Source organism: Heloderma suspectum, chromosome 3 (genome assembly GCF_057233095.1).
Source record: "Heloderma suspectum isolate Gila_16-S chromosome 3, 16-S_ref, whole genome shotgun sequence".
NCBI classification, from domain to species: Eukaryota; Metazoa; Chordata; class Lepidosauria; order Squamata; family Helodermatidae; genus Heloderma; species Heloderma suspectum.
The window spans coordinates 273,479,550-273,504,755 of NC_139460.1; the positions used below are offsets into that span (position 1 = coordinate 273,479,550).

Genomic DNA, 25,206 nt, shown 5'->3' on the forward strand with positions numbered 1-25,206 from the left:
CTGTGGGCCGGCTCCGCCAGCAGCCGGACATCCGGCCGCTGGCTAACAGGGACGCAAATGGCGGCGGCCATAGCCGCTGCCGCTTGCGTCCCTGCAGTCAGCTGTGATAGGCTACGTAAATGTTAACGTAGCTTATCACAGCTGACTTAAAAAACAACAAAAAACAACACACGTACGCAAATGGTGGCGGCCATGGCCGCCGCCATTTGCGTGTGCGCGTTGTTGTTGTTCTTTTAAGTCAGCCATGATAGGATACGTAAACATTTATGTAGGTTATCATGTTTTTTTTTAAAAAAAACTTAGCCTTGTTAGGCTACGTGAATCTTTACGTAGCCTATCACGTTTTGTTTTGTTTTTTTTAAAACTGGAAATGGCGGCGGCGGCAGCCAGTCAGAAGACCAGCTGCCGCCGCCACCGCTGCACCGCCACCAGAGCCGCCACCGGAGCCACCACCACCAGGAAGATCCGCCCCAGGTAAGTCTCATCCGGGGGGGGGGCAGACAGTTCCACCACCGATTTCGGGGGGCTAAATGTGCTGGCATTCGGCCTCCCCGAGATCCGTGGCGGAATTCTCTGACATCCCTATTCGGGAAGCAAGTAGCCGGGTGGCTCATGCCCTGGTGCGAGCAGGACTGGCCAGCTGGTGGGGGTCTATTGAGCAGGGCACACGGTGGACCCAGGTGAGTTTGCCCATCCCTAGCCATATTAAGGCCATTCTGTCATGTTTAAAATGGCAGATTTTAAAAACCCCATGCAAATGTATTTAAAAAAAGAAAACCCAGGCATTTACATCAAGATCATGAGATGGTCTGAGGCCTTTAATCCCCCCCCTTTTTTAAAAAACAGGTTTTTCTAGGAGCTTGGGAGTTGTTAGAAAGCACAGTAGCTGCCATTCAGATTGAAATGGTCCTGGGAGGGATGGTATATTATTATTATGACATCCTGTTCCTCACAGGGACATCATACAGAACAAAGACGTCTGCCCCATGTAGTGTTGGGGTTAGCCATCTTTTTTCCTGTCCTATGCCTCTGAAAGGGATGTATGTGAAGACTGGGGCATGATCAGGGCCAGCATCCTGGGTATGCATGGTTGGGCACTTGCTGAGGGTCTACACTCCAGCAGGGCCCACTGACAAGACTCCCACCTGGAGTTGCTCTTCCTCTTCACCACTGCAACCTGCTTGGTCACCTGCCTCCGCTTTGGCCCAGACAATGGTTGTGATGAGAAGCAGCAACAGCAAATGCCACTGCCTACTTGCTCACTGGCTCTCTGCATATCAAGCAAGCAATGAGGAGAAAGAGGATGGGGAGCAATAGCAGCTAATGACTAAGGTGGTGAGCAGGTAAACTCACTGAGGGCGAGTGTCTTGCTCAAGGGCCCTCAAAAACCTGCACTGCCAGCACTGGGCAGGATAATGGTACAGGATGGAACAGGGGGCATTTCTGGCCTAATTCCAACCCACATGGCAGCAGCTGCATAACCCCCCCGCCCCACCCTAGAAACATGAATTGAAGAGTTAATAGCCAGTTCTTGAACCACCTTGTAGGATTTGGCAGGAATGCAAATTCTGGAGAGGAATGCATTCTGATCCTCAAGTCAATTGGTAGCTGTGAATCAGATGAGTTTGCTCCAGAATGTGACCCCTCTCTCCCTGCAAATTTCTCAGGCATCCTTATTCTGCAGAACAAGGTCATTTGGATTAGTAGACATTCAATCCCCTGATAAAAACAAATGTTTATTCTTATCATATCTTTAAAGAGAGGCTCCAGCCTCACAGGGCAGCAAACTCTAAGTTTATCCAGGAACAATTCCACCCCTGACAAGGCCAAATTCGGTAGCTTTCCATTTATCATTCATTTTGATTAGGTTATCTATCTCAAATGCCACATCAAATGTGGTGTTCCTGCAGTGAAGCACAAATCATGCCTCCTTATATTATCCAATTATTACCTTGCTTGTCTGCCAGATCACTTCCATAAAGATGCCTTTCTGACAAATTCTACCGAGGAAGGCTTCATATATAGAAGAGCAAACAAATTAGGGAACAGAATACCAAAAATGACATTGAATACCCTCTTATAGTAGAATGTAGGGATGGCGGAGAATTTCTCCATGAATCTCCGGGAGGCTGAATGCCAACGCATTTGGCCCCCCGAAATTGGTGGTGAAATTCTCCGCCCCCCGCCCCCCCGGGATGGGACTTACCTCCTTCGAATGTCCCTCTCGGCAGCGGGTCCCGGTGGCGTTTCAGCGGCGTTTCGGCGGTGGCGGGGGCAGCGGCCGGTCTTCTGACCGGCCACCGCCGCCGCCATTACAAAGTAAAGTAAAAAAAACAAACAAAACATGTGATAGGCTACGTAACGATTTACGTAGCCTATCACGGCTAGATTTCAAAGTCAACCATGATAGGCTACGTAAAGATTTATGTAGCCTATCATGGCTGACTTTGAAAATCTAGCCGTGATAGGCTACGTAAATCGTTGCGTAGCCTATCATGTGTTTTTTTTTAAAAAATTACTTTTTTATTTTGCGGCCAGGGAGACGGGGCGCTCCCCCCCGGCCTGAATTTCGGCGGCGAGGGATGGGGCGCCTCCCCCCCGGCCTGAATTTCGGCCAGGAGGGGCGGGGCGCCTCCCCCCCGGCCTGAATTTCGGGGGGAGAAATGGAGCACCTCCCCCCCCGAATACAGCTGTGGGACCAGGTAAGGGACTTTCGTCCATCCTTAGTAGAATGCAACTTGTGGCTAGGGATGTATGGATTTCATAAAATTGGTTCCATTTGCATGTTTGGATTGTCAGGTGCCTTTTCTCCCATTGTCTGCTCATTGGCAGAATTAGATTTTTCCCAATTTCTCAAATTTGCAGAAATATGCATTTGTGAAAATGCACAAATCCCCCACTCCCCAAATGCACAAATCCTCCCCCAAATGGGCATATCCTACCAAAATGCACATTTTTATGCTTTAGCCTATGGAGGAAATGCACATTTTTGGCCAGTGTTTTTTCCAAATTATTATGTATTTTCCAATGACTAAATTTGCATAAAATTCGGGAAAGTAAAAAAAAACAAACTGGTCTGCATGTCTGTGGAATCTGTGTGACTCAGGAAAAGCCGCTCCACTGTGGAAGTTGAACTTACTTGATTCTGTTGCAGATTTCTCTGACATCCCTACTTCTGGCTAATGTTAAAATGTGATAAAACAAAGACACGCAACGGATGGCTTTATGGCCACACAGGATCTACCAGCAACCGCACAACAGAGTATGCCTATCTCTCCCCATCCCCCCAGTCTTTATCTTTCAGGGGGACAAAGTTTGGGGAGACAGTATGTGTCTTGCCTTGCATACTTGCCTATCCCTGCTACACAAGGTGTAGGGATGCTGCGGGCGCCCGACTGGGTCTGGGACTCTGTCGCCCCCCCACTGCAACTCCCACACTGTGCCCACCGAGACGCTGTCCTCGCTCACCCCCTGCTTGTGCTCGCTCGCGCCCTCCACGACTCACAGTGATCCCATCCAGTGAGTCCCCGCCATTTTCCCGCCTTTGTTGTGCATGCCAAAAGGAAGTAAAAAAATGTGCATATTTAAATATGCGCAGTTTGGGGCCAGGAAAGCATAATGCCTCTAATATTGTGCATATTAAGCTTTCCTGAGCCCCCAAACTGCGCATATTTAAATCTGCGCATTCTTAAACTTCCTTTTTGCACACACAACAAAGGTGGGAAAACAGCGGGCACTCACCGGATGGGATCGCAATGAGTCTGGGCAACTCGCCGAGCTCGTGGGCAGCCTGGGAGCGGGTCCGAGCAGATGAGCAGGGGGCACGCTTCTGTGGGTGCCTGGAGAACCCGAGCTGGGATGAGTTCTCACATCTCTTGGTGTGTGCTTATAGGGCTGGCTCTAGGTTTCAGGGTGCTCCAAACAAAGTGCCCTTTGGTAGGCCCCCTCCTATGTTACTGTCCCCCCGGTAGTGGCAGCGGCAGCCACCATTAAAATTGCCCCAAATGCCACATAGCATTGCTCCAGAGCATTGTGGGAAATTTAAGTGGTGGCTTTCACTGGGGCCATCATTTAAATTTCCCACAATGCTTCAGATCAATGTTGCATCAGGAGCACTGTGGGAAATTTACATCACAGAACACATTTGCCTGGCCTTCACGTTTGTTTAAAAAAGGGGGCAGGGCAGGTGTGTAATCTGCAGAACAGGACATGACTTGAGCCACAAGCCTTCTGTTTGGCTAACACTTCAAGTTAAGCAACTGGGCATCTCTTATTCTTCCTTATCAGGCAGGCCTGGAGCTTTGCCTGGGCAACCACTACACATCTCTTGCCTGCACTGGCAAGATAAGGAACTAGTATTGTCCGCCTGTCTGCCTTTACTATGCATTCCACTTCCATTCTTCTTGGATGGATACCTCTGCTTTGATCACAGCCAGTAAAGTTTGTCTTTTGAACTTTCCTAATTAGATGATGTTTTGGCAAACTGCTCACGGAACTCCCTGGCAATGCTCATCCTAATCTGGCCAGTACTTGAACCAGATCCACTTTACCCACCTTATGGCCCAGTACTGACCACAGAATATTTAGTTTAATCCCAGACTTCCTCCTGTAGACATCAAGAAACCTGACCTAGAAATGAAATGAATAAATAAATAAGAAACCTGACCTATGTTTTCTGGAAAGTCTGGGTTGCCCCTGAAGCCACACCCTTCTACTTTGTAAATAGCTTATGTATGCCAGCGAAGAGAAAGCAACATGTAGAGAGTAGTTATCTGACTGCAAATACATGTGAAATAGTAGAAGGGAAAAATATATAGATCTGTATTTTTCTGAGTGACCACCCACTACAAAATGGGAATTTGTAGATATCAGACAATTGAATGGAAATTTTCTTTTTCCTCTCCTAAATTCTTTTCGTTCTTCTCCAATTACCCAGTTGTATTGACTTCATACAAGAGTGTGGCCCCATTCTGGATTTTGACCAATTCACTGCACATTTTGGCTCAGTTAACATCCCCAACCAGTGTTCAAAATAGAGGGTTATGGAATTACCAGGGCAAGTGAAAGACATTCCACCACCTGAGCTGGGAGGACATGTGCTGTCTCCCCGTCCCCACACCCTCCCCACACAGTGGCTACCATTATCGACACCATCCTCTCTCTCCCTCCCTCCCTCCCTCCCTCCCCCCAGCAGCCACTGCCATCATCCTCAACCCCTCAGTGACTACCACTGCCTACTCCTCCCTATCAATGACTAATGATGAGGGGTCCTTCCTGAAAGCAAGGCCCTGGCAGAGAGGTAGGCCTGGAGAGTGCCTGTGCCACACAGTGGCAGGCACAGGCAATCTCCAGGGTCACCTCAACTAGGATGCCTTTCTGAGGAAGTATCCCTCAGAGCAAGGCATTTGGGCCTGCCAGGCTCTCTGGATACCCAAACTGACTGGTTTGCTGCTGCAGCATTTGCCACAGCAGTGAAGCTGGGTGGGCTGATGCCTTGCTCTGTGGGCCCTCAGAGTGAACTAATGGCAGAGCTGTGCCACTCTGGAAAGCCTGAATAGGGTTGGTCACTGCTCTGGAGAGCCCCACTGGCTGCTCTCCTGATGCAGTATTTGCTGCAGCAGGAAGGTGGCCAGCAGGGCTGTCTGGTGTCTGAGGAGTCCTGAGAGTGAAGCATAGGGTGGGTGGCAGCAGCTGCTCTGCAGAGAGGCAGCCAGGGGGGCTCTCCAGAGCAGCCACCCACTGAATACCTCACCACTTCAGCCTAGTCCTGACAGCTGCAGTGGGGGAGGGGGTGGGCCTTGTGGTGGTGGTGGTGGTGGGGATGTGTGATCTGCCACTTTTCTGGGTCTGCTGCTTGAGGCTGGGGATTCAGTCTGCCTCATGGGATGGCTAGCCCTGGGAATTAGCTACAGCAATTATTCCAAAATAAGAGGTTTTTTTTCCTGTGTTCCTCTTGCATGTTCCTGGTCTTACACCAGAGTGAAATGAATTAGCTGCCAACTGCATACATGAGCCTCCTATTTAACAAAATGCTGCTTATTTCACAATGCTTTTAAATAATACACATTATTATTCTTTCATTACGGTCTTAAGCCAGGGTCATTTGGAAGGAATCAAATCCTATTTTAGCCTGACGAAAATCTAAGGCCAAGGTGGGAAGAGTAGAAAGTCAATAAGACTGATAAATGCAAGCAGAGACTGCAGAGGTACTTTAAGATGCAATACTTGTGAGGATAGCAACAGTTACAAGCAGGGGAGAAATCTTAAACAGGCAGGGACTATGTGAGTCACATCAACAACAGGTGCTGATGCTACCAGGAAATGTGGGAACATCTGCATGTTAATTATTTGGGAACTTGGATGAGATTTTACAGAGCATCCTCACCTAGCAGATGGGATTGATTGTGTGATTTGAGGATTCATGATTATGAGTGCAAGAACCAAATGTTCAATTTCTTCCCGTCCGTGACATGCTCAGGAGAGATCTGATTGGCTATGTAGTATTATGAAGGCTGGAATAGGGATGGACAGATAAGTCATTTCCAGACTATGTCACTTTCATATGTTCTCATTCATAAACCCATTCTGTCCCATTCCCACAGAGATCAGTGATTTTTTAAAAAAAAAATCTGCACAAACATTCTTATTTAAATATGCAGTTTCAAATGTATTTTCCCACGAAATATGCATTTTGTGAATCGTTTAAGGGTTCTACCCTCAAAGCTGTCATAAAAATAATTTAAAATAAATAAATACATGAATTTCTATGTATATTTTGTCTCAAAGTATGCATTTCTGAATTTATTTTATTCTGTTTTAAATGCATTTCAGGACATGAAATGACATAAGAACTGCACCTCAAAATTTGGAGACATGTGTAATGTGAAGGAAAACTACAATTCAGTCTCCACTTTTGTCCGGGTGGCACAGATTAAGTCAGAATGCATCAGAATTTGCAAAGAGTTAATTCCACAAGCATCATTATGCTCAGATCATTCCAGGAAGAAAGGGGGAGAGGCCTAAAAAAATGACATCAAAGCACTTCCAGAGAGGGGAATAGTGACTGCAGACAACCATAAAGTACTATAAGAAAAGTACATTTAAATGGATTGGGGTGGGGGATAGAAGCGGGGGACATTTTGGGGAACCCCAAATTCAATATGGGCAAACATTTGATGTAGCCCTAATCTTGCTTTTGAATCTGAAATGATTCCCTTCCCTTCCCTGCACTTTCCATTTCGCTTAAAAATGTATCGTCCTTTCTTAAGAAAGTATGCAAGGCTCATTCATGACTGCCTGCATCAATCTTTACAGTCAAGCTCTTTTAAAAAATAGAAATCTAAAGATGAGGCAAGGAACTTTGGTAGAAGGAAGCTGATCAATTATTCCTCTGAAGCCTGCTCTTGTGACCTTATTTTCCCCTTTAGAGACTGCACTGTGAAGCCCGGAAGCTTGTCTGACCTTTCCTTGCACTTACATCATGGTTGTTCCCCCTCCTAAAAAGAATACATGATTTATTACATGCATATAAATGGCATCACACTGCTTCACAGCTACCAGTCTCTTTGTATAGTACAATTACAGTTAGGATAATTCTTCAAGAATGGCTGAGCAACCAAAGCATTATGACTAATTTGATTCTAAACAGTCACAAAGGGGACAGGGCTGAATATGGTTAAAGTTCTGCTTTCCTGGGGTTGTTTCCAATAGGTTGTATCCAGTGGTAGTCTAGCTTAAGTCACATCCCTTTCAATGCGTCTGGCTCTAAGTGGGGATGTATGAGAAATACATTTAAGTTCGTTTTTGATCAGGAGTTACCCAGTTCACATCTTTCAGACCCAACATGGACTCAAACGCAATCTGCAGTCAAAGTTAGTACATTTCTGAGCTTGCAATATGTTTTGCGGATCAAAAAAATGTGTTTGATAGCATGCATACATTTGAACAATGAGCACAAATATGCTTTAATCAATGGGAGAAGAATGCATACATTTCAAAGATCTGCACAATTGATGTGTACGTTTGGGAAAATATGCATGAAAATACAGAGGGGTTTTCATGTGCAAAGATAAAAACAACATTCACAATCCGATATGGACCCGAGTCAGAATGAGCTTTGAGATAGAATTCGAACTTCAGTGAGTCCGGGTTGTGCTGATGTGCACATCCCTAGCTCTAAGTAGGACTCATACTGGATACATACAATCCCTGGATTGACACAAGCCCACACAAATTGCTTGGCTAACATACGGGGAAGGCGGATATTCCAAAAAGCTGGACCACCGCATGTGAAAGTAAACACACAGGGCTTGATTCTCCTCCACAAGCTATTTAGGTGATATTATCTACTACACCCATGATTGGGTGGCAAGGTGCCAACCTCCCATAAAACCTGTTATACCCATCCAGTCTCAGGATTTTGCCTGGACAAAGATTTTGTGCTTTGTTTTCAACCTGCTTGAATCTTGAGGTTATATGATGGCCCAGATGACCTTCAGTTTCCTTTCTTCAGTTTAATTCTATGGTAGATGCCTTTTAAAAATAATAATGATGGGTTCTTTAATTTTAATGGTATTTTTTCTTCCTTTTTAAAATCTATGGTGCAATCCTATGCATACTTATACATGTTGTTGTTGTTGTTGTTGTTCAGTCGTTCAGTCGTGTCCGACTCTTCGTGACCCCATGAACCATAGCACGCCAGGCCTTCCTGTCCTGCGCTGTCTCCCGGAGCGTGCTCAAGTTCATATTTATTGCATCCGTGATGCTATCTAGCCATCTCATCCTCTGCCGTCCCCTTCTCCTTTTGCCTTCAGTCTTTCCCAGCATCAGGGTCTTTTCCAGGGAGTTTTCTCTTCGCATTAGGTGGCCAAAATATTGGAGCTTCAGCTTCAGTATCTGTCCTTCCAATGAGCACTCAGGGTTGATTTCCTTTAGGATTGACTGATTTGACCTCCTTGCAGTCCAGGGGACTCGTAAGAGTCTTCTCCAGCACCACAGTTCGAAAGCATCAATTCTTCGGCGCTCAGCCTTCCTTATAGTCCAGCTCTCACAGCCATACATTACTACTGGGAAAACCATAGCTTTGATTAGACGGACCTTTGTCGGCAAGGTGATGTCTCTGCTTCTTACTATGCTGTCTAGGTTGGCCATAGCTTTCCTCCCAAGGAGCAAGCGTCTTTTAATTTCATGGGTACAGTCACCGTCTGCGGTGATCTTGGAGCCCAAGAAAGTAAAATCTGTCACTGCTTCCATTTCTTCCCCTTCTATATGCCAGGAAGTGATAGGGCCAGATGACATGATCTTAGTTTTTTTAACGTTGAGTTTCAAACCAGCTTTTGCACTCTCCTCTTTCACCCTCAACAAGAGGCTCTTGAGATCCTCTTCGCTTTCTGCCATTAGGGTGGTATCGTCTGCATATCGGAGGTTGTTGATAATTCTCCCGGCAATCTTAATTCCGACCTGTGATTCATCCAACCCGGCATTTCTCATGATGTACTCTGCATATAAGTTAAATAAGCAGGGTGACAATATGCAGCCTTGTCGTACTCCTTTCCCAATTTTGAACCAATCGGTTGTTCCATGTCTGGTTCTTACTGTTGCTTCTTGACCCTCATACAGGTTTCTCAGGAGACGGGTAAGGTGGTCTGGTATTCCCATCACTTTCAGAATTTGCCACAGTTTGTTGTGATCCACACAATCAAAGGCTTTAGCGTAGTCAATGAAGCAGAAATAGACGTTTTTCTGGAATTCTCTTGCTTTCTCCATGATGCAGCGAATGTTGGCGATTTGATCTCTAGTTCCTCTGCCTCTTCGAAACCCAGCTTGTACTTCTGGTAGTTCTCGGTTCGCATACTGCTGAAGCCTAGCTTGTAGGATTTTGAGCATCACCTTGCTGGCATGTGAAATGAGCGCAATTGTGCGGTAGTTTGAACACTCTTTGGCGTTGCCCTTCTTTGGAATTGGAATGTAAACTGACCTTTTCCAGTCTTGTGGCCACTGTTGAGTGTTCCAGATTTGTTGGCATATTGAATGCAGCACTTTAACAGCATCATCTTTTAGGATTTTAAATAGCTCGGCTGGAATACTGTCATCTCCGCTAGCTTTGTTGTTACTAATGCTTCCTAAGGCCCACTTGACTTCACTCTCGAGGATGTCCTGCTCAAGTTCAGTGACCGCACTATCATGGCTATCAGGGACATTCAGATCTTTCCTGTATAGTTCTTCTGTGTATTCTTGCCACCTCTTCTTAATCTCATCTGCTTCTGTTAGGTCCTTGCCTTCTTTGTCCTTTATCATGCCCGTCTTTGCACAAAACGTTCCCTTGAGATCTCCAATTTTCTTGAAGAGATCTCTAGTCTTCCCCATTCTGTTGTTTTCCTCGATTTCTTTGCATTGTTCATTTAAGAAGGCCTTCTTGTCTCTCCTTGCTATTCTCTGGAACTCTGCATTCAGTTGGGTATATCTTCCCCTTTCTCCCTTGCTTTTCACTTCCCTTCTTTTGTGAGCTACTTGTAAAGCCTCATCAGACAGCCACTTGGCTTTCTTGCATTTCTTTTTCTTTGGGACGGATTTCGTTGCTGCCTCCTGAACAATGTTACGGACCTCCGTCCATAGTTCCTCAGGCACTCTGTCTATCAGGTCTAATCCCTGAAATCTATTCCTCACCTCCACTGTATATTCAGAAGGGATATGACTGAGGTCATACCTGAACGGTTTAGTGGTTTTCCCGACGTTCTTCAATTTAAGCCGAAATTTTGCAAGAAGCAGCTCATGATCTGAGCCAGAGTCAGCTCCAGGTCTTGTTTTTACTGACTGTATGGAGCTTCTCCATCTTTGGCTGCAAAGGACATAATCAATCTGATTTCGATATTGACCATCTGGTGACATCCATGTGTAGAGTCGCCTCTTGTGCTGTTGGAAAAGAGTGTTTGCTATGATCAGCATGTTCTCTTGGCAAAACTCTATTAGCTTTTGTCCTGCTTCATTTTGTACACCAAGGCCATGCCTGCCTGTTATCCCGGTGATTTCTTGACTTCCTACTTTAGCATTCCAATCCCCTATGATGAAGAGGACATCTTTTTTTGGTGTTAGTTCTAGAAGGTGTTGTAGGTCTTCATAGAACTGATCAACCTCAGCTTCTTCGGCCTCAGTGGTTGGGGCATAGACTTGAATTACTGTGATATTGAATGGTTTGCCTTGGATTCGTACTGAGATCATTCTATCATTTTTCAGATTGTACCCCAGTACTGCTTTTCCCACCCTTTTGTTGACTATGAGTGCTACTCCATTTCTTCTAAGGGATTCTTGCCCACAATAGTAGATATGATGGTCACCTGAATTAAATTCGCCCATGCCTGTCCATTTTAGTTCACTGATTCCCAAGATGTCGATGTTCAATCTTGTCATCTCATGTTTGACCACCTCCAGCTTACCTTGATTCATTGATCTGACATTCCAGGTTCCTAAACAATATTGTTCTTTACAGCATCGGATTTTCTTTTCACCGCCAGACACATCCACAGCTGAGTGTCCTTTCGGGTTTGGCCCAGCCGCTTCACTCTTTCTGGCGCTACTTGGAAATACCCTCTGCTCTTCCCCAGTAGCATATTGGACACCTTCCGACCTGAGGGGCTCATCTTCCGGCGTCATATCTTTTAGCCTTGTGATACGTTCCATGGGGTTTTCTTGGCAAGAATACTGGAGTGGGTTGCCATTTCCTTCTCCAGTGGACCACATTTTGTCAGAACCCTCTGCCATGACCTGTCCGTCTTGGGTGGCCCTGCACGGCATAGCTTATGGCTTCACTGAGTTACGCAAGCCCCTTCGCCACAACAAGGCAGTGATCCATGAAGGGGATACTTATACGTAAGTCCCGTTAAATTCAACTGGACTTACTCCCTGGTAAGTGAGTATAACATTGCAGCCTTAGGTGCTGTAACAATAGCATTCCTTTTCTAATGTTGCTCATGTTGCTACTATGACGCCATATACTGTTCTGATTTATTAAGATTAATTTTCCCTAATGAAAAACACACAAATATATACAATAGCCCATCTGGGCAAATCATTCTTGAAAGAGCTTTCAGGAAAAATGGCACCCATATATCCAGAGATACAGCCCATGAATAATAAACAGACTTTTTGGGTTATATGTTTGCCAGCACATAATAAGAGATGTAAAATTTACATAGAAATTTAGATTTTTGTTTTAAAATGTTGCATTTGTGTTTAATTGAGACAATATTTTACATGATCTGTGTCTTGGGTAAAACCTTCCTTCCTTTTTTTTTTTTTAAACTCTGAAGCACATTAGTAATTCTTAGTTTAATTATATCTGAAGTTGCTATATTTTCTCACGAAATAAATGGAACATCTGTAGTTCTCAGGTACATAAAATTCCATCAATTGCACTAGAAGGTGTAGGCACTAAATACATTTCAGACCAGCTGTTAAATTAATTCTATAGAGCTTTTAGCTATATTACCTCCATAGACAAGCACTATACACCTTTTTCTGATTAATCACATATCTGCCTGGTACTATAGAAATTATGAGATCTGCCTCTTCATCAAGAATTGCCCATTCAATTGGACCACTCTTTGTTGAATGTTGCATGTCTCTATCTGTCTGGGAGCAAACCAAGATATAGGCAGCACAGCTGGGTTCAGAGAAAAGAGGTAAGTGTGGTTATGACTGGGCAAATACAGACCAGACAGGCAGGAACAGACAGATGGGGCTGAACAACATTTAAGGTCATTCACAGGCTTCAAAAAGTCACTAGACTTTTGGCAAGTGACATAGTTCAATAGTAGAGCACCTGCTTTGCGTTCGGAAGGCCCCCGGTTCAATTTTCCTGGCATCTCCAGTTTAAAAGGAGCAGATGGTAGGTGATGGGACATGGGCTTCACTCTGCCTGAAACCATGGAAAGCCACTGCCAGTCAGAGTGGGCACGCCTGCGACGCATAAATAGTCTGACTTGATATAAAGCAGCTTCCCATGTTCCTACTAATTGAAAGGCCAGGGTAAGTCAAAGATAAAGATAAAGCAAACAGGCTGGTTCAGGTATACCAGGAGAGCCAAGGAGTCCAAACACAAGCTGTTGATCCACCTGCCAGCAGCCGTTTCTCATTGTGCTTGAATTACAGGGGGATAGGGGTGTACAGATTCCCCACCGTCTGTTCCGGTGGAGGGGGAGGTGATCCGTTCTCCCCCTCCCCGGAATCCTCCGGAGCGGCTCTACTCCACGACGATTCGAGGGGGGGGGAACCGGCTTGGGGGCTGCTTACCTTCCCTCCTGCCAGCCAGAGCCATTTGCCTCCTCCATGTCCCTGCCGATCGCCATGTCTTTTCTTTAAAAAAAAAAAAAGGCGATGGGCAGGATGTGCCCATAGACTTAGACGGAAACAGAGTCATGAATCTTGCATCTAAGTCTATGTGTCCATAGGCTTATATGCAAGATTCACGGCTCTATTTTGTGTATAAGTCTATGGGCACATCCTGCCGATCGCCTTTTTTTTTTTTTAAAGACATGGCAATCGGCAGGCACAGGGAGGAGGTGAACGGCTCTGGCTGGCAAGAAGCAGCCGAGTGCCATTCCACCTCCAGTCCTCCTGAAGAGGAGGTAAGTGGTCCCGATCTGCTGCGGATTCCTGAGGCCAGATTCCAAAGAAATCTGCAGCAGATTTGAATCTGCAGCAGATTTCTCTGACATCCCTACAGGGGGAGTAGAGGAGGCCCAGACCCCCTTACCTGGAGTGTCCACCCCCTTAGCTACTGTTTTTAGGAGACTACAGGGAGGCACGATTTGTCTAAAACTGGGCAGAGGCAAGCAGTGGAACTTGTGGATTTCATTAAGGACATGCATCTCTCCCCCCATAGGTCAACCACTTTGTTCCTGCTTTCTTTTCCTGCAGCTGCTGGAAGGCCAGAGTCAACAGGGAGGCTCAACTGGTGTCAGAAGAGCCCACATTCCAAATCAAGACAGGGAGCAATGCTGCAATCCTGTGCACACTATCTTCTAAGTAAATGCACGTCATGTCCAGTATCTTGGCACTGCGACAATAAGCTCACTTAAATGGTTAATACATGCTCAGAAAAACCCTTCCAAGGTCAGAGACAGCACCCCAACCTCAGAGAAGGGAGTGGGAAATCCACCCCTCTTTCACACCCCCTCCCAGCCAGCATGGAAAGAACCATGCTGGCTGTTCTCTGAGGTTGGAGAAGTGACCTTGGAAGAGGAGGAAAGGGGGCATTCTGATGAGCAGGGAGGAGAGGAGACCAGAGAGGCTGGGATACAAGATATCCTGAGCCTCTTCCAGCCTCCTTCCGTCCCCCATGAAAGCCTATTTAGTGAAACTGAACTCAATGGGCTGTTTAGTGAAAACTACCACAGATGGAGGACGGGGAGGTGAAGATCACCTCCACTTTTCCTCCTGCCCTGCCAGCTTCAGCCCAGTAGGACACAGGAATGTTGGAAGCCTTTGAGGTCAGAAGCTTCTGAGCAGTGAGGGCTCAGTAGATAGGATTGTGCCTTAAATCCACTAAGTGGGCCCAATGTGGCTTAACACATAGGCACACTATAGCAGTCTTCACACAGGGTCTGCAACTAGCAAGAGGCATTTGCCTCTGACTTTGATGAAAATGCACACGTTTACAGAACATGTTTGTCAGAACTGAAACAAATATTTGCAAGTATTCAAAATTTTGCCACATTTTGAATGCGAAAATTGTGGCTCAGAATTGTTGGCTTGATTGTTTTGATGTTGGCAGGCATTACGTTCAACATATTAAATACTGTTGCATAGTAACTATTAACTATGGCGTGCTATTGCAAGTCATCTGTCCAAGACAGTCATGTTCTAAATACAACTACATGCCAAATATCACATACTGAAATAAAATATTCAGTGAATAGGTAATAAATAGTCAAGTTTTCAGAGAATACTCTACAACTGAATTTGCTGTGGATAAATTTTGAGAGCAAATTCTTTTACGCTCTATTTCATATATGTCTTTAAACTGTTCCAGTGAGCCAGGGAATGGTCTTCCCTTACCTTCTTCCATGTCAAATAAAAAATCCAACTATATAGAAATCCCTATGTCTTTATAGTTTTTATGATACATGATATGAGCAGATTTACAGTGACATGATTCATTTTGCATTAAATTTTCTAAATATATATCGGCTTCTTGTGCATACAAATTGAAGAAATTCATTCCTGTAGCGGAAATAATCCCTGCAGCTATTATTCCTGCTAAAACCTGGAAGGGAGAGACACGGATTACCCATTTCATAGCAATTAACATAGCTGTTCTGAAGGGTCCCCCAACCCTCTGGAGCAGATCTGGGGAACACCAAGAGCTGCAATGAAGGAGGAAAACCACCAAAAATGGCCTCCCTCCCTGTTTCACGGACTGAAGCCTCCACTGGATCAAAGAGTCTACTGACAGTTGAGGAACGCAATTGAATACAGTCCAGTGGCTTTAGCAAACCTAGCATCAATCCTGTAAAAGTAAGTGGAGGCTTATACTACTGAAAGAACAATGTGATAAACACCAGACAGATTTCCCATATAGCATACGTTGTTCTAAAGCAGGGGAGGGCAAGTCGGGCAACATATGGGCTCCATGTGGCCTCTGCTGCCCCTGGTGCACCCCCCACTACATCCTGCTGCACCCTGGAATTATCATTTTTTTTTACAAATGAAATAGTACTCCATAATGACTACAGAGTGCTAAAACAGTCAAATTTAGCTTGTTTGCAAGTTTGCTTGTTGGTTTAGCTAATTTAACCTTTTTAGCAGTACTAAGCACTATGGAGCAGTTGGCCACCAAATTTCAGGGGTAACCTGGCATTTTCTTTTAGTTGTCCTCCCCCCTCCCCCACACAGTGTGGCTTCCACTGGCCCCCAGACCTTCCGCAATTGCCACCCTTGTCATAAGGAATAAATTCATTCCCATAAGTTTCATTCTCTCTTCTTGCTTCCAGTTGATGTGCATTCAATTAATGGTCAGTTTGTTTTAATAGCATCAGTTTTGTCATGGAGCATTCAAGGATCTAACAAAGTTTAACAGGACAACTACTGATGGCTTCTCTTTAGACATGGAGTTTTCCCTACTATAAATGAAGCCCAGACATTGCCTTGCTAGGGAGTCTAAAGGGAAGAAACATCTGAAGATCTTCAAAGAAAACTCCGTGTGGTGTTTCAGTAACAAAAGACTATCTTTGGAGGCACAACTGACATGGAGAGTATCTCTGTTATTTACTCTAAATTTTAAAAGCCTGATTCACAAAATACACAGCTTGACTTGATTTCTCCGGTATTGTTTTTGCACTCATCATAGGGAACAAAACACAATAAAATTAAGAAACCCAAATGTAGCTTTGTCTCTGAAGACTGGATTGTTAAAATCCAGTTTGAAGCAGCACACAATAATAACAAGAACCAAAGTGATTTTAGGGCTGATGGGATTGAGACTACAGCCTACAGGTTGTATTAGGAGAGAGACTGCCTGTGGATCTAATTAAAATAAACCCAAGGAAAAAAATAAATAAAGGGAGGAATCTATTCTGCGTGCCTAATTGGTAAGAGAGGAGCTTGCTCTGCTAAACTGCTGCTGTAATTGGGTATGCCACATACTGGGTTAGCTGGACAGACTGATCAATCAGACATTATTCCCCGCAGTGGTGGTGGAAAGGGGTGGGCCACTGGGCCATTTAAACGAAGCAAAATCATGAGTGTACGCGTCCTCAAGTGTTCTGATGCCATGAAACAAAGGGAACAATTTAGAGCAAGACAAAATGCATTTCTTGTAGGGATCTGCATGAATATGACTTCTCTCTCTTGTTCTTTGCATTGCTCTCATTGGGTCAAGAAACGAGGTTTGTTTTGTTGTTGTTGTTGTTCAGTCATTCAGTCGTGTCCGACTCTTCGTGACCCCCTGGACCATAGCACACCAGGCCTTCCTTTCCTGCGCTCTCTCCCGGAGCGTGCTCAAGTTCATATTCATTGCATCCGTGATGCCATCTAGCCATCTCATCCTCTGCTGTCCCCTTCTCCTTTGGCCTTCAGTCTTTCCCAGCATCAGGGTCTTTTCCAGAGAGTTTTCTCTTCGCATTAGGTGGCCAAAATATTTCAGCTTCAGCTTCAGTATCTGTCCTTCCAATGAGCACTCAGGGTTGATTTCCTTTAGGATGGACTGATTTGACCTCCTTGCAGTCCAGGGGACTCGTAAGAGTCTTCTCCAGCACCACAGTTCGAAAGCATCAATTCTTCGGCGCTCAGCCTTCCTTATAGTCCAGCTCTCACAGCCATACATTACTACTGGGAAAACCATAGCTTTGATTAGACGGACCTTTGTCGGCAAGGTGATGTCTCTGCTTCTTACTATGCTGTCTAGGTTGGCCATAGCTTTCCTCCCAAGGAGCAAGCGTCTTTTAATTTCATGGGTACAGTCACCGTCTGCAGTGATCTTGGAGCCCAAGAAAGTAAAATCTGTCACTGCTTCCATTTCTTCCCCTTCTATATGCCAGGAAGCGATGGGGCCAGATGCCATGATCTTAGTTTTTTTAATGTTGAGTTTCAAACCAGCTTTTGCACTCTCCTCTTTCACCCTCAACAAGAGACTCTTGAGATCCTCTTCGCTTTCTGCCATTAGGGTGGTATCGTCTGCATATCGGAGGTTGTTGATAATTCTCCCAGCAATCTTAATTCCGACCTGTGATTCATCCAACCCGGCATTTCTCATGATGTACTCTGCATATAAGTTAAATAAGCAGGGTGACAATATGCAGCCTTGTCGTACTCCTTTCCCAATTTGGAACCAATCAGTTGTTCCATGTCTGGTTCTTACTGTTGCTTCTTGACCCTCGTACAGGTTTCTCAGGAGACAGGTAAGGTGGTCTGGTACTCCCATCACTTTCAGAATTTGCCACAGTTTGTTGTGATCCACACAATCAAAGGCTTTAGCGTAGTCAATGAAGCAGAAATAGACGTTTTTCTGGAATTCTCTTGCTTTCTCCATGATGCAGCGAATGTTGGCGATTTGATCTCTAGTTCCTCTGCCTCTTCTAAACCCAGCTTGTACTTCCGGTAGTTCTCGGTTCGCATACTGCTGAAGCCTAGCTTGTAGGATTTTGAGCATCACCTTGCTGGCATGTGAAATGAGCGCAATGGTGCGGTAGTTTGAAACCTCTTTCGCGTTGCCCTTCTTTGGAATTGGAATGTAAACTGACCTTTTCCAGTCTTCTGGCCACTGTTGAGTGTTCCAGATTTGTTGGCATATTGAATGCAGCACTTTAACAGCATCATCTTTTAGGATTTTAAATAGCTCAGCTGGAATACTGTCATCTCCGCTAGCTTTGTTGTTACTAATGTTTCCTAAGGCCCACTTGACTTCACTCTCTAGGATGTCCGGCTCAAGTTCAGTGACCGCACTATCATGGCTATCAGGGACATTCAGATCTTTCCTGTATAGTTCTTCTGTGTATTCTTGCCACCTCTTCTTAATCTCATCTGCTTCTGTTAGGTCCCTGCCTTCTTTGTCCTTTATCATGCCCGTCTTTGCACAAAACGTTCCCTTGAGATCTCCAATTTTCTTGAAGAGATCTCTAGTCTTTCCCATTCTGTTGTTTTCCTTGATTTCTTTGCATTGTTCATTTAAGAAGGCCTTCTTGTCTCTCCTTGCTATTCTCTGGAACTCTGCATTCAGTTGGGTATATCTTCCCCTTTCTCCCTTGCTTTTCACTTCCCTTCTTTCCTCAGCGACTTGTAAAGCCTCATCAGACAGCCACTTGGCTTTCTTGCATTTCTTTTTCTTTGGGATGGATTTCGTTGCTGCCTCCTGAACAATGTTACGGACCTCCGTCCATAGTTCCTCAGGCACTCTGTCTATCAGGTCTAATCCCTGAAATCTATTCTTCACCTCCACTGTATATTCAGAAGGGATATGATTTAGGTCATACCTGAACGGTTTAGTGGTTTTCCCGACGTTCTTCAATTTAAGCCGAACTTTTGCAAGAAGCAGCTCATGATCTGAGCCAGAGTCAGCTCCAGGTCTTGTTTTTACTGACTGTATGGAGCTTCTCCATCTTTGGCTGCAAAGGACATAATCAATCTGATTTCGATATTGACCATCTGGTGACATCCATGTGTAGAGTCGCCTCTTGTGCTGTTGGAAAAGAGTGTTTGCTATGATCAGCATGTTCTCTTGGCAAAACTCTATTAGCTTTTGTCCTGCTTCATTTTGTACACCAAGGCCATGCCTGCCTGTTATCCCGGTGATTTCTTGACTTCCTACTTTAGCATTCCAATCCCCTATGATGAAGAGGACATCTTTTTTTGGTGTTCGTTCTAGAAGGTGTTGTAGGTCTTCATAGAACCGATCAACCTCAGCTTCTTCGGCCTCAGTGGTTGGGGCATAGACTTGAATTACTGTGATGTTGAATGGTTTGCCTTGGATTCGTACTGAGATCATTCTATCATTTTTAAGATTGTACCCCAGTACTGCTTTTCCCACCCTTTTGTTGACTATGAGTGCTACTCCATTTCTTCTAAGGGATTCTTGCCCACAATAGTAGATATGATGGTCACCTGAATTAAATTCGCCCATGCCTGTCCATTTGAGTTCGCTGATTCCCAAGATGTCGATGTTCAATCTTGCCATCTCATGTTGGACCACCTCCAGCTTACCTTGATTCATTGATCTGACATTCCAGATTCCTAAACAATATTGTTCTTTACAGCATCGGATTTTCTTTTCACCACCAGACACATCCACAGCTGAGTGTCCTTTCGGCTTTGGCCCAGCCGCTTCACTCTTTCTGGCGCTACTTGGAAATACCCTCTGCTCTTCCCCAGTAGCATATTGGACACCTTCCGACCTGAGGGGCTCATCTTCCGGCGTCATCTCTTTTAGCCTTGTGATACGTTCCATGGGGTTTTCTTGGCAAGAATACTGGAGTGGGTTGCCATTTCCTTCTCCAGTGGACCACATTTTGTCAGAACTCTCTGCCATGACCTGTCCATCTTGGGTGGCCCTGCACGGCATAGTTTATGGCTTCACTGAGTTACGCAAGCCCCTTCGCCACAACAAGGCAGTGATCCATGAAGGGGGAGGTTTGTTTTAGCAAGGCTCAATTCTGCAATTTTGGGTGTCCTGCAGAAGCCAGGGCTACTCAAGTGGCACACGTCTCCACTGTTCCTGAACAAGAAACCGTTGAAGGTGGGACAGTTCATCTGGGGTTTTACGTATGCTAGTACTATTTAACGCCCTACATATAGGGCTTTAAATAGGACTAAATATAGGGCCCCAAAGCCATATTAAAAGGGCACAATATTGCCCTTTTAGTGAAGGTGAGTCACAGAAAAAGCCACCGTTATAAGCCTCATTATAAGCTATTGCTCATAAAAATGACATCTTGCCTGAGAAAGGGATCTGGAGATCTCAAAAGCCTGTAAATTTTTGTGACCTTTGGCTTGGCCTAATAAAGACAGCACACTAGTATGGCCCATGGAATTATTATTTTACTCTCTGTCTAGTCAGGACTCCTAAGGAACGCACTGCACTGCCTTGTGCCTCTCCTCCAAGCTTTTCTTCCAAAAGCCTCATAATGTGCAATGGCAAAGGGACTTGTAAATGCTGAATTGTGCCTCAGTTCTACACTGTGGATCCACAGAGGAACACCCCCTCCATGATCTAGAACAGAGACTTACAGCCTTCCAAATCTCCCATGTCTGACAAAGACTTTTTGTCCTCCCACCAGGATTAGAGAACTATCTGTGCTCTGTTTCCTTCCATTTCCAACGTTCCAACTTCCATTTCCAACTTTCCAATAGAGAATACAATATTCAATGTACAGAAAATATTGTTGAAAAATTATGATTCAAAACAAATGTTATTCATGTCTACTCAGAAGTAAGCCCACTTATGTTTAATGAGGTTTGCTCCCAGGTAAGTGTGCATGGCACTGCAGTCCTAATCATCTTCTGAGTGTCAGCTTTTATTCATAAATGAATCCAACCCTGAGATAAAGAACTCAAGAAAACTGCTACATATGTTTAATGTTATGTTGAAGGCTTAAAAGACAAATTTAACAACTTCTTTGATGCTTTGATCGCTGAAGAAATCTCACAAAAAATATGATCAAAGTAATTAATATTACTTACTTAACAGCAAATCATCTTAAGGCAATAATAAACATTCTGTTTAATACATGCAATTGGTTACATTTTACAAATCTCCATCTGTTGGAGGCAGAACTTCACTTAAGGATAATTTTCTCCTAAAGGTCAATAGAAAGTCACAGAGAGCCCCTTTCCTACAAGGACACAATAAGTATAGTGGTCATTATATATGGCATATGATGCAATGCAAGGGTGGGCAGAAAATAGATCTCCAGCAGGTGTTTTAGACTTCAACTCCCAGCATTGTGATCATTGGCCATGCTGAGGTGCTTCTGAGACATAAAATCAAAAACATCTGCACATCTACCTTCTGCCCACCCCTGAAGTCATGCAATTTGTGGAATTGCAACTAGTAGATGCAGTTGTTATTATGTTCTAGTACTAGCTGAAGGCTAGGATCCAAAGGATCTATCAAATGATTTGGGCCAATGGAATGTTTAGCATTCCCCATTGCATGGATGCCCCCCATGCCGTAACAAAACTACTTTTGAAAATCTACTCTTTTTATAAAGCTCCCTTGGGTGCAGAAAATTAGTCATGTTCTTACCTGGCATCATGAAGAGGACACTACATGACCCTGTCTCAAGTTCCAGACTTGGAAGAAAAAGAAGCTAATTTGAGCCATGAGTTTACATGATAGATATGATTCCTTTCCACACTGTTCAGCACAATCAATATTTCAGCCAGTAGCAGTTGTCAAAAGTTCCCTATTATCTAATGGTGAATGATTATGGAGAGGAGATGCTAGTCTGTCATTACAAACTCCACAGATGCCATTATCAACATTTTTTCAAACTGGACAAGAAAATATGCTTACATTAAATGAAAATCGATTGCAGTTAAATGTGGTAGGTAGTTCTGGATAATTTGGATTGACAACATCTATGTAACTTGCAAAAACAGTGCACTGAAGCCATAGCATTAGGGAACTATAACATATTCAGCTCGGAGGGGCTGAAATTCTGTGTAGACAGTCACACACGGCCCATCGAGCTCAAGTGAATCACTTACGTAGGCACATATTCATTAGGGCTGTGCACTGCTTTGGCCCGAGGCCCAAGTCAAAGCGGGTTGCTTCAAGGCACTTTGAGCCCCTTCCGAGGCAAAGCGGAGAGGGCACGAAGCAACCCAAAGCAGGTTGCAGGGTCTCCGAAGTGCCTTGCTGCACTTCAGAGCTTTGGCACCCTGGCCCAGCCATGCTGCGCCTCCAGGTCCTTACCTGAGCCACCCATCATTAGCAGCACTACCTCCACTGCCGTCATCACAACCGCTGCCGCTGGCTCTGTCATCACCACTGTTGCTTCCGCCATCTCCACCGCTGCCATTGCTGCTGCTGGCTCCACCACTGCTGCCTCCACCACCATGCCATCTCCACCGCTGCCATTGCTGCTGCTTTCACCACCGCTGTCATCGCTGCTGCCACCTCCACAGGCCTGGACACATGCCAGACTTTATTGCAAGGAGTCAGCATGTTTAAAGTGGCAACTTTCTGGAAGTTCCTGGAAATTGCCATTTTAAAAATGGCAACTCGTTGCAAGAACAGCCGGTGCGCATCCAGGCCTCAGGAGCTGGAGGCAGTGGTGGCAGCAGAGAAGGCAGCAGTGGCAATGGAGGAGGAGGTGGTGGAGGTGGCGGAGGAGGCAGTGGTGGCGGTGAAGGAGGAGGATGTGGAGGAGGGGGCAGTGGCGGTGACAAGTTAAGAAGCTGGGGTTTAGTGCGTCGTCGTCAGGGGGGACTAGGGTTGTCAGAGAATTCCGCCATGGAACCCGTGGCGGAATGGCCTCCCCCACCCTGCAGAATCCCCCCGGGATGGAACGTACCTGGCGGCAGCTCCTGCAGCTCCGGTGGCAGTGACGGATGCGGCGGCGGTGGCTCCAGCTGGTCTCCTGGCCACTGCCAGGCTGCTGTGGCTGCAAATGGCGGCCATCGTAGCAGCCGCCATTTGTGTCCTTGCAGTAAGCCGTGATAGGCTACGTAAAAGCTTATGCAGCCTATCACAGCAAAGAGCAGTGGCACAAATGGCGGCCGCTACGCCATTTGTGTCCTTGCAGTAAGCCATGATAGGCTACGTAAGTATTTACGTAGCCTATCACGGCTTACTGCAGGGATGCAAATGGTGGCTGCTATGATGGCTGCCATTTGCGGCCGCAGCAGCCCGGCAGCGGCCAGAACTTTGGCTGGCGGCTCTGCCGAGCTGCCTTGGAGCAGAGCCAGCTGGGGAGGATTCTGGGGGTAGGGACGGAGCACCTCCCCCCCATCACGGATTGACCGGCACGGAGCCAGGTAGGGATTTCGTACATCCCTACGGGGGACCCGAAGCAGGAGTCTGTCATCCGAATTCCGCTTTGGGTTTGGGGCTGAGACAGGTCGCCCCCCCGAATCAGCCTAAGCTGAATCAGGCCCGCCTCCAAAGCCATGAAGCAGCATCCGAGTCAGATTGGGGGTCCCTGCACAGCCCTGATATTCATCATGTTTAGCATGCCTACTGACAGATCATCTTGAAAAATTGAAAATCACCTTCTGCAAAACTTTACAGTAGGGATGTGGAGAATTCTGCAATGAATTTCAGTGAGGCCAGTGCATTCGGCCCCCCGAAACCCGTGGCAGAACGGCCTCCCACCCCCCGCCCCTCCGCGGATTCCCCTCCGGGACGAAGCTTACCTGGGGCGGATGTTCCGGCAGCGGCGGCTGGTCTTTCGACCGGCTGCCACGGCCGCCATTTGCTTATGCTGTTTGCCGTGATAGGCTACGTAAGTATTTAGGTAGCCTATCACGGCAAGCAAAAAAACAACAACAGCGTACGCAAATGGCGGCCGCCATTTGCGTTCCCTTTTTTTCGCTGTTTTAGCCTACGTAAATATTTATGTAAGCTATTACGGTGAAAAAAAAGGGGAACGCAAATAGCGTAGTGGCCGCTATTTGCGTTTCTTTTTTTCACCGTAAGAGCTTAAATAAATATTTACTTTGGCTAAAACAGCGGAAAAAAAAGGAACGCAAATGGCGCCCACCACGCTATTTGCATTCCTTTTCCCCCCGTCGTAATAGCCTACGTAAATATTTACGTAGGATAAAACGGCGAAAAATAGGGAACGCAAATGGCGGCCGCCGTAGCTGCCACCATTTGCGTACGCTGTTTTTTTTTTTTGCCTGCCGTGATAGGCTACGTAAATACTTACGTAGCCTATCATGGCAGCCTGGCTGGACGCAAATGGCGGCTGCTATGGCAGCCGCCATTTGTGTCTGCAGCAGCCTATCTGTGGCCGGAACTCCGGCTGCGGACGGCCCTGGCCGGGTGCTCCCCAGAACGGCCGCGGAGCGGAGCCGGCCAGGCAGGATTCTGGGGGGGAGGACCGGATCGCCTCCCCCCTCGCCTCCCCCCCCACCGCGAATCACATCTGCGAAAAGGTAAGTGACTTTCGTACATCCCTACTTTACAGGCTACTTTCTATAGTACCACAGGTTCCAAAAGGGCCCTTGCCTTAGTTTTCGCAAGCTATTTTAAATCCTTGGGCACTGAGTCATCATAAACACAGTGTGGTTCTACAAAACCCTTCTCTGAGGATGGAGGGAGATGAGAGGGAGAGCAGGGCCATCCCTGCAGGCAGGGACTGTCTTGTTTAATTGATTATATGTAAGCAACCAACCTCATAAGCAACTATGGAGATCTGCCATGGCTTGCCTGATCAACAGACTTGCACCAGAACCCATTTAATTATTTGCAGAATCCTGGTAGGTAAATGTGGACAAGCTTCATTTAATTGTGCATCTTACTTACCAAGATGTTCCAGGCCAGATTTCTTATTAGAGTGAATACAAAACCCAGCGCTATTCAGGGGGGTGCCAGCTAGTTCCACCCCCTCCATCGATGGTTTACCCTCCATGTGTCGAGGGCAAACATCTTCAGTGGAGAATTTACTTTACTCATCTAGGCTCACCACATGACTTAGAACTGTGATTGTGCAGGCTTTGAAATCATGCAAATTGCCTATATGATTACAGCAGGAAGAGGCTGAAGGTGTT

General features: G+C 45.7%; 1 protein-coding gene across 2 annotated transcripts in view; it reads right to left on the bottom strand.

Moving 5' to 3' along the window:
- LOC146351298 (glypican-5-like) overlaps positions 1–25,206 on the bottom strand; it is a 708,665-nt gene that overhangs the window by 256,130 nt on the left and 427,329 nt on the right. The gene's annotated exons all lie outside the window — the stretch shown is intronic.